This window comes from Triticum dicoccoides, chromosome 2B (genome assembly GCF_002162155.2).
Source record: "Triticum dicoccoides isolate Atlit2015 ecotype Zavitan chromosome 2B, WEW_v2.0, whole genome shotgun sequence".
Classification (NCBI taxonomy): domain Eukaryota; kingdom Viridiplantae; phylum Streptophyta; class Magnoliopsida; order Poales; family Poaceae; genus Triticum; species Triticum dicoccoides.
The window spans coordinates 823,612,926-823,622,096 of record NC_041383.1 but is presented as its reverse complement, the minus strand read 5'-3'; the positions used below and the strand labels follow the sequence as shown (position 1 = coordinate 823,622,096).

General features: G+C 44.1%; 1 pseudogene; it reads left to right on the top strand.

Annotated features, from left to right (window-relative positions):
* The first annotated feature begins 4,604 nt into the window (after positions 1-4,604).
* The window catches only part of LOC119361592, a 71,934-nt pseudogene continuing 67,367 nt past the window's right edge, over positions 4,605-9,171 (top strand).

Genomic DNA, 9,171 nt, shown 5'->3' with positions numbered 1-9,171 from the left:
TCAGAAGAACTAACAGAAACTATTTTTTTTGGAGATATCACAGTGGTACAATGACATTATTGAACAAAGTGGCTTCTATTCAAGCTGCCCAAATTTTCATAGTTTACTAAAAGGTAGCAATTATAGCAACTATCAATCTATAATGGATTGTATAAACAAACAAATGTTGATGCCACATGATTTAAAGCTACCAGCCAATTCTCAAATGTAAGAGAAAACTAAGTCATACCTTGGCAGTGGCCGCTCCAGGTCCTCCTCTCCCTGCAGATCCGAGATCGCCTGCATCAGCCGCTCCTTGGCAGCGTCTGCTCCAGGTCCACCTCCCCTGTAGATCATCTTGACACGGAACAAGTAAGGTGCAACAGTTACCACCCATAAAATCCTAAATGGAAAAAAATAATAAATTGCATGCCTCAATTAGAATGTGAGAACATAGAGAGACTATCCTTGAGGAACATCTCGAGGGATACATTGAAAATGTCAGCCACCTTGTGCATGATGAGAACAGCTTTAAATCCTTTCTATATCTGAGAGTATGCCAAAAATAGGAACAACTACCAGAAGGTGCTGCGACAGACACTGTAAATGTTAACCTTAATGAATCTTGGGACTGTAGATATAACTTTAACACTGAATGAACTATGCAAGTATACTAATTCAAACTCCACATATAGTTCCAGCAAGAGCACAGATGTAACATCATAATCATAAGTTCTCTAAAAGAACAAACATGGCAGAATGCTCAAGAAGTAGCAAGATTAAACAACAAAAATGGTGTGCCACTTGCAATCTTGTGAAGATGTGGTGTGAAAATATGAGACAATCTCTCCCAGCCAACAGTGAATCCTCCCCTGTTAGCCTTCTTGATGCAGGTCAAATTCCTCCTGTTTGTGCTCATCCCACACACGTACACCATTTCCAATCCACAACTGAAAAAATTCTTCAACTAATGGCCTTAGGTACACATCCATGTCGTTGCCGTGTTGCTTAGGGCCTTGGATGAGAACTAGCATCATAATGAACTTCCACTTCATGCACAGCCAAGGAGGAAGGTTATAGATACATAGAGTCACGTGCTAGGTGCTGTGATTGCTGCTCTGCTCCCCAAAAGGATTAATGCCATCTGCGCTTAAAACAAACCATACGTTCCTTGCGTCAGCGGGTGCTCTCAACTTCCCGTCTTTCTTACGGTCCTCTCTGTGCCATCGCATCAACTTGTCATGCTCTTTGTTTCTGAACAGGCGTTTCAACCGTGGTATTATAGGAGCATATCACATCACCTTGGCAGGAATCCTCTTCCTAGGGCGCTCGCCGTCAACATCACCAGGGTCGTCTCGTCTGATCTTATATCGCAATGCACCGCATAGTGGGCATGCGTTCAAACCCTCGTACGCACCAAGGTATAGGATGCAGTCATTAGGGCATGCATCTATTTTCTGCACCTCCAATCCTAGAGGGCATACAACCTTTTTTGTTGCTTGCGTACTGTCGGGCAATTCGTTATCCTTTGGAAGATTCTTCTTCAATATTTTCAGTAGCTTCTCAAATCCTTTGTTAGGCACACCATTCTCTGCCTTCCACTGCAGCAATTCAAGTACGGTACCGAGCTTTGTGTTTCCATCTTCGCCATTGGGGTACAAACCTTTTATGTGATCCTCTAGCGTGCGATCGAACTTCAGCTTCTCCTTTTCACTTTCGCACTGTCTCCTTGCATCAACAATGACCCGGCGGAGATCATCATCAGGCACATTGCCTGGTTCCTCTTTATCTTCAACAACTTCCCCCGTTGCAGCATCACCGTATTCAGGGGCACATAGTTGTCATCGTCCTCTTCTTCTTCGCCGTCTTCCGTCATAACCCCTATTTCTCCGTGCTTGGTCCAAACATTATAGTATGGCATGAAACCCTTATAAAGCAGGTGGGTGTGGATGGTTTTCGAGTCAGAGTAAGACTTCATATTCCCACATATAGGGCATGGACAACACATAAAACCATTCTGCTTGTTTGCCTCAGCCACTTCGTGAAAATTATGCACGCCCTTAATGTACTCGCGGGTGTGTTTGTCACCGTACATCTATTGTCGGTTCATCTGCGTGTATTATATATAATTAAGTGTGTCAAAAACCATTACGGAACATCATGAATAGATAGTTAAGTGACCAAATTAATAGAAGTTCATCATCACATTAAAACCAAAGTACATACATAGTTTTCATTGAACAACATATAGCTCTCCAGAGCATCTAATTAATTAAACCATACATTGAAACTATGTAAAACATTTCAATGCGAAAACAAATGCAATCATAATCGCAACCAAGGTAACAATTGATCCAACGGCATAATGATACCAAGCCTCGGTATGAATGGCATATTTTCTAATCTTTCTAATCTTCAAGCGCATTGCATCCATCTTGTTCTTATGATCATCGACAACATCCGCAACATGCAACTCCAATATCATCTTCTCCTCCTCAATTTTTTTATATTTTCCGTCAAGAAATTGTTTTCTTCTTCAACTAAATTTAACCTCTCGACAATAGGGTCGGTTGGAATTTCCGGTCCACATACCTCATAGATAAATAAAATCTATGTCACGTTGGTCGGCATAATTGTCATAAACAATAAATGAACCAAATAGTTATAAAAGATAATATATACCACATCCGAATCATAGACAGGACAAGGGCCGATGGGGGCGGATACCAAAACCATCGCACTATATAATAAGAAGCAATAATAAAAATAAGAAAATTATACAAGTATCTATCTAAACATACAAGTAAGAATTTTTTCCTTTCAGAAAGAAGATAAGAACAAGAGGCTCACCACGGTGGTGCCGGCGACGAGATCGGCGCGGGCGATCGACGGCGGTGAAGACGGGGACGGGACGTGACGGACCGCTGAACCTAGACAAATATTGAGGAAAATGGAGCTTGGAGGTCGAGCTTGGAGAGGAGAAAACTTAAGTATTGTGGCTCGGGCATTCCATCAAACACCTCATGTGCATAGGAGGTGAGCTAGAGCACCACAAAACCCTTCCCTCGTCAGCCAGAAAAAACAGAGCAATGTGGACTGCTCTGTTCGCCGGCGAGGGGGTGTATATAGGCACATCATTGGTCCCGGTTCGTGGCTTGAACCGGGACTAAAGGACACACTTTGGCCCCGGTTCAAGACACCAACCGGGACCAATGGGGTGGACCAGGAGCGAGGCCAATTGGTCCCGGTTCGTCCTACCAACCGGGACCAAAGGGGCCAGACGAACTGGGACCAATACCCCCACGAGGCCCAGCAGGCCCCCTGGCCTCACGAATCAGGACCAATGCCCCCATGGGTCCCGGTTTGTAACTGAACCGGGACTAATGGGCTTATCTGGCCTGAACGAAAGCCCTGTTTTCTACTAGTGTATGTTTTAAGGTTTGTACATTATGTTTAAGTTCAACCATGGAGTCTTCTAGATTGTACATGTGGCAAAATCTGGTGGAATGTAGATGATATCCAACGGCCAATAGTGCTCGGATTTGCCATCTCTGCACTGTCGGATTGGCTCCGTCCAACGACCATCTTTCAAAGTTATTCGCATACTATATAGGGGTATAGACAAAATGCTTACTAGAACTTGAGCTAAGGGGCCTGCTACGCATCGGCCGTCAGATCTTTTTAAAAGATCCATCGCCTCGTGGGCCATCAGATCTGATCGATCTAGTGGCTGAGCGTTTTCTTTGGCTTTGCAACAAAGCTCTTGTTGTCGAAACATTTGCTTGTAGAATTTTTTTGCAACATAAGTTGTTTCGCGAGATTTTTTTGCAGAGGTACATATCGTGTTTTCTTGAGTGGGACCTTGAAGGCAAGTGGCGCTTAAAGGAGGTGGCGGATGTTGGCACAGGCCCGGCCTTGACGACGTAATCGTCGAGTACTTTCCAACGATGCACGCGTACAAGACTAGCTCGAGTACTTTCCGAGCTTGCCGAGTAACCGGTTGGAGAGATAGACGTACACGTAGAGGTAGACGGACAGGGTGCACGTACACACCAAGCAGACTAGGCTGGCTGCTGAATCGATTTTCCCTTGGCTACTAAGACACGCACGTACGGAACTGCAAGCCGCCGGCTTGCCTGATACGAGCTTGTGTAGCACGCACACACGCGAACAAGAAAGAACACAGAGATGCCGAGTTGACGGCTAAAGGCCCGTGTTGAGCCTTTGCTTTTCTTTCTATTGATCTGAGTTCTCGGTGGTATTACAACGTAGGGATACATGGATATTTAAAGGAGCTAAGCTAGTCCTAAACTAGTCCGAGTCCTATTACAAATCCCATGTTAAATCGGTGACTGCTACCACTATCTAGTCCGTGCCGGACAAGGGAACCACTACATCGTGGTTAATCCTAACAGCGGACGCGTGGATTGATTTTTCTCCTTTGTGTTGCTGTTGGAGTACGTGCAGTAGAACATGAAAGCCCACATAATCACTCACTCACCAAAGTGGCTTTGTGCGCACGCGCAGCCCAACCCAGCAAAGATTAGGTTAGCAGCAAAGACGTGGGATTTCGTTACTAATAGCCTGTTAAAGGTTCGGCGTTTCACTTCCCTCATCCCCTCCTCCTCCTTCACTTCACTCAGAGTGTGCGTTGACCTGAGAGACTCATCCCCTCGCCCTCCTTCACTAGGCTGGTAGTAAATCTTAATCTGCATTGCTTGACTCGGTCGGCAGCAAGGAGCGTGGCCTGTCCAGGTAAAGTAGTACGAGATCTTGTCTCGTCTGGGATCCTCCGTATGCGGATTCAGCATTAGTCGTGGGCTTCTGCGCATTTATTTACCACTAATTTGCAGCTAGAGAGACTGTACTGTGAAGCAGCAGTCAACTGGGGCTTGTTCCTTGCTGCTGCTAGATAACATTTTTTCTGGCTTATTGTACTGCTAAAAAGCACTGCCTTTATTTTGGGTCGCCGTTGTGGAGTTGGTTAACTGCTTAGGTTGCCTGTGAGGTTGTTTTATTTGGTTTATGTGGTGTTTACCCGTATTGTTGCTGCTGTTTTCATTTGTTTTTCTGTACCTCAAAGTAACGCTTGTTTCCCACTCAAACTTATGCTTTAGAAAAGCAGGTCTGGAACCCTTCCTTCTCTAAATAGTACTGCCAAAGTACTAATAGCTTGTCAGTGGTTCGGCGTTGTTTTCACTTTTATCCATCCCTTCACTTCACTCAGATCCCCTCCTCCTTCACTAGCGAGGCTGCTAGTAAATCTGAATCTCAGTCACCCCTTCATTCGGCTGCTTAGTAATCTCCAGCAAAGATTTAGGTAAAGCAGTAGTAGATCTTGTATAGTGTGTGTGTGTGTGTGTCTGTGTGTGTGCGCGCGCGCGCGTGTTGTGTGTCTGGGCTTACTCTTTGCCGCCGTTGGTGAATTCATCATTGAAAGCAGATCTATGCGCAATTAATCACCACCAATTTGCATCTAGCGACTGCGCTGTCAAGCAGCAGTCGAGTGGGTCTTGTTCCTTGGTGCTGCTGGGAGTACTTTGTTAAATGTTTTGGTTTTCCGGTTTACTATAACGCTAAAAACTACTGCCTTTGCTTCCCCTCAAAAAAAAAAAACTACTGCCTTTATTTTGGGTGCCGTTGTTGAGTTGGCTAGCTGTTTGGTTGACTGTAATTTTTTTTTTCTTTTGTGGAAGCCAGCGGGCGCTCGGTTCATCCCATTCTTTACCCGCAGGGGCTGTTGCAGTGGCTCTTTTGATGTGTTTGTTTTTTTACTGTCACGCTTTTGTTGGAATATGCTTGTCTTTATGGCGGTTTGCTACTTATGCTTGTGGGTCTCTCCGTTGGTTGTAAAAAAAATGATTTTTTTTAATAAAAAGTTTGATCTGCTCGTTTGCTTTGTTACTTTCTAGTCGATCTAGGGACAAGCTTAGTGCGGCCTCAACCTCTAGCCTAGCTATAATTACTATTTCTTTTGCACCGGGATGCTTCCTTTGTGTTTTGTTCCGTTGAATCCGTCCGTGAGGCCATGTTGGTTTGGACCAAGTATTTGGATCAGACGATGAGTACCATGTTTACTACTTCATTAATTGTCTACCTGAGAACTTGGAGATTTTGTTGTAGTAGCTACGCTCATAGATACATAATCTGTTTGATTCTGTTTCCTGGTTAATTGCATCACTCATACATACATAATGGGTTTGGTCCTGCTTCCAGGTTAAATACACATTGACTGCAAATGGAACACAAAGCTTCTACTGCACGAAGTGACCTAGAGCAGATGTTAGTCGATGAAAAAATTGAGCCCAAGGCCCTGCCATTATCACTCTTGAAGGACATCACAGATGATTTCTCGGATGACCGGGAGATTGGAAGAGGTGGATTTGCTGTGGTTTATAAGGTAGTATCCATGGCAGAGTGTTCCAATCTTAATTACACTTGTTTTCAGAACTCAAACCGATGCTAACACTTGTGAGTGATAGGGAATACTTGGCGACAGGTTGGTTGCCGTGAAGAAGTTGTCCAAAGCTTATATGCATGAAACAGAATTTGACCGAGAGATTGAATGCCTCATGCGGGCTAAGCACAGAAATGTCGTAAGATTTCTGGGATATTGTGATGACAGACAAAGAAGTGCAAAAACGTATGACGGAAAACTTATCATGGCAGATGTACAACAAAGATTGCTTTGCTTTGAGTACATACCTAAAGGGAGTCTTGATTTGTATCTTACCGGTACGACCATGTGGTCTCTAACTTCTCTCTTTATTTTCTACATATACTAATTCCGTTGTGTGACATATAAGTAATATAACATTCATTATTCAAAAGTGAACACATCAAGTATTTCAAATTATAAACTCGGCTTCTCCTCTCCCCTTGATAGATGCACATCGCGAGTGGGATACATGCTACAAAATAATCAAGGGGATATGTCATGGTCTGCAATACCTTCATGACAATCGTATTATTCACTTGGATTTGAAGCCCGCGAATATACTGCTCGACAATGACATGGTACCAAAAATAACTGATTTTGGCCTGTCAAGATGCTTAGATGAAAATCAAAGCCAAGTGCTTACCAAAAATATATCAGGAACAACGTGAGCTAGCGAACTCCTCATGAAAGCTCATTCTTTTGTGCTATGTGATTTATAATTGCACTATATTTGTAGATTAATCAATCAGACCTTTTATATTTTCATACAGGGGATATTTGGCACCAGAACGTTATGAAGGGAGTGGAATCACACGCAGCGGTGACTTGTATAGTCTTGGTATTATTATCATGGAAATACTGACCGGGCAGAAAGGGCATCAAACTAGTGAGGATGTAAGAACAATGCCATTGTTACAGAGATAAAAGCTCAATTTCCTTTTTGGCTAAGAAGGGTCCACTTTAAAATTCTTGTCACGCTTTTAATTCACATATATTCATTTCATTTCAGTTTGAGATGTTACATAGTACCATACCTGGGAGACACTTGTAAAATTACCATTTGCTAAGGGAAAACTTGAACTTTGTCCTTATGAAGAATAAATAGAAACTTAAAAGGTATACAAGTACCCCAAGCCTTTGAAGATAAGAAATGGAAATATTGAAGAATCCCGGCACTACTAAAAAAGCACAGGAAAATATGGAAAGAAAAAGGTCATACAAATAAATATAATCTCGTAGGTTATTGTTTGCAGGAAGGACTTAACATTTCATTTTACTTGTTTTGGTTGAATATTAAAGTGCAATTTACATGGTCATAGATCTGACCTGAAATTATTAGGACTCTGTATACTTTTTAGCATTTTTTTATTGTTAGTTTGCTGCCTGAATGTATGTTGTCAGTATATACTATACATATTTGAGTTTCCTGTATACAAAGATGTTGCTGCTCCATTTCATAGACCATAACTCACCACTGCAATTCTTTAGGTACTTGAAAGTTGGAGTGATAGGTTGGAGAGATCACAACGAGACACACTCTACGAACAAATACGCGTATGCTACGAGATAGCTTTAAACTGCATACAGTTCAATCCAAAGGACAGACCAGCTAGTGCGCGAGACATGATTGACAGCCTTCACCAAATGGAAAATATCCAGGTATGTTGGAAAATTGAGGGTTTATGCATTTATTGCTCTAGTTCTGAGTTGTTATATATACCACTCGGATCCATACACTAGAGCAATTTGTGCCGCTAGAGTATGGGATTTGATGCTATAATTGCTTTAGTCGCATGCTAGTTGCTTTAGTCGCACATCCCTGTTTCAACTCTAAAACAATTTTCACGGTCACTAGTCATTGGTAACTGGCTACTAGTGGCGTGCGTCTTATTACGAGTGGGAAGGTGCGCGATGTGAACTTGCATGCCACTGGTAACTATTTTTAGATGGTGGTGTGGTCTTGCATCTTTTTTATGTAGACCTGCCACTGGCATCCACTTGCGAGGACCGCCTGGGGCGGCTGGAGGGTCATGGTATATATTTCGGTGGTGGCGATGTCCTTCCTCAGGGCGTGAATGACCTCACCTTGTGTGCACGCTTCTGGGACTGCCGAAAGTGGGGGCGACAAGACATGATGATTTTGATTTAGTGATGCTTTATGAGTGCCAGATTTCAAGCTCCGTGGTGAATACACTAGGTTTAATACTAGTTGGTTTTACCTGACAATGATGGTGTTTTGCATCGTTACCTTGTTGAAGGCATTGTTTGGAGTTTGTTGGGACTTGATATTCAGGCTGAAAACCAATGGCGCATACCCGACGCCCTCCAGGAAGGAATGACGGCGCCCGCGGGTGTCACCGCGTCGGTGCCGGCAAAGCCGACAAGATTTCTCCCGCCCGCCAAACAACCACAGCCACGACCGATCAGTCGCACACCACCAATCAAGCCGCCCACCAACATGCGCTACCACCACTATCGCCGTCTCACCATGGAAGGAGAAGCAAGACCGACGGAACCGAGAGGGGATAGCCGGGAACAAGGAGCGACAGAATCTGCAGCCATGCGGGAGGGGACAACCTCCACCGCCCTTGGTAGTCACCGGCCTGACGCAGCAAGAAGAGCACGCCAGGCCCACAGGTCGGCCGAGCCTGAAAGGGCTCGTGAAGCTCTCGGCACCACGCTGCAGTGTGCGCGCCGCCGTATCTGCAACCCCCCCCCCTCCCGGTCGGACGAAGCCGCCGCAGACGAACAAG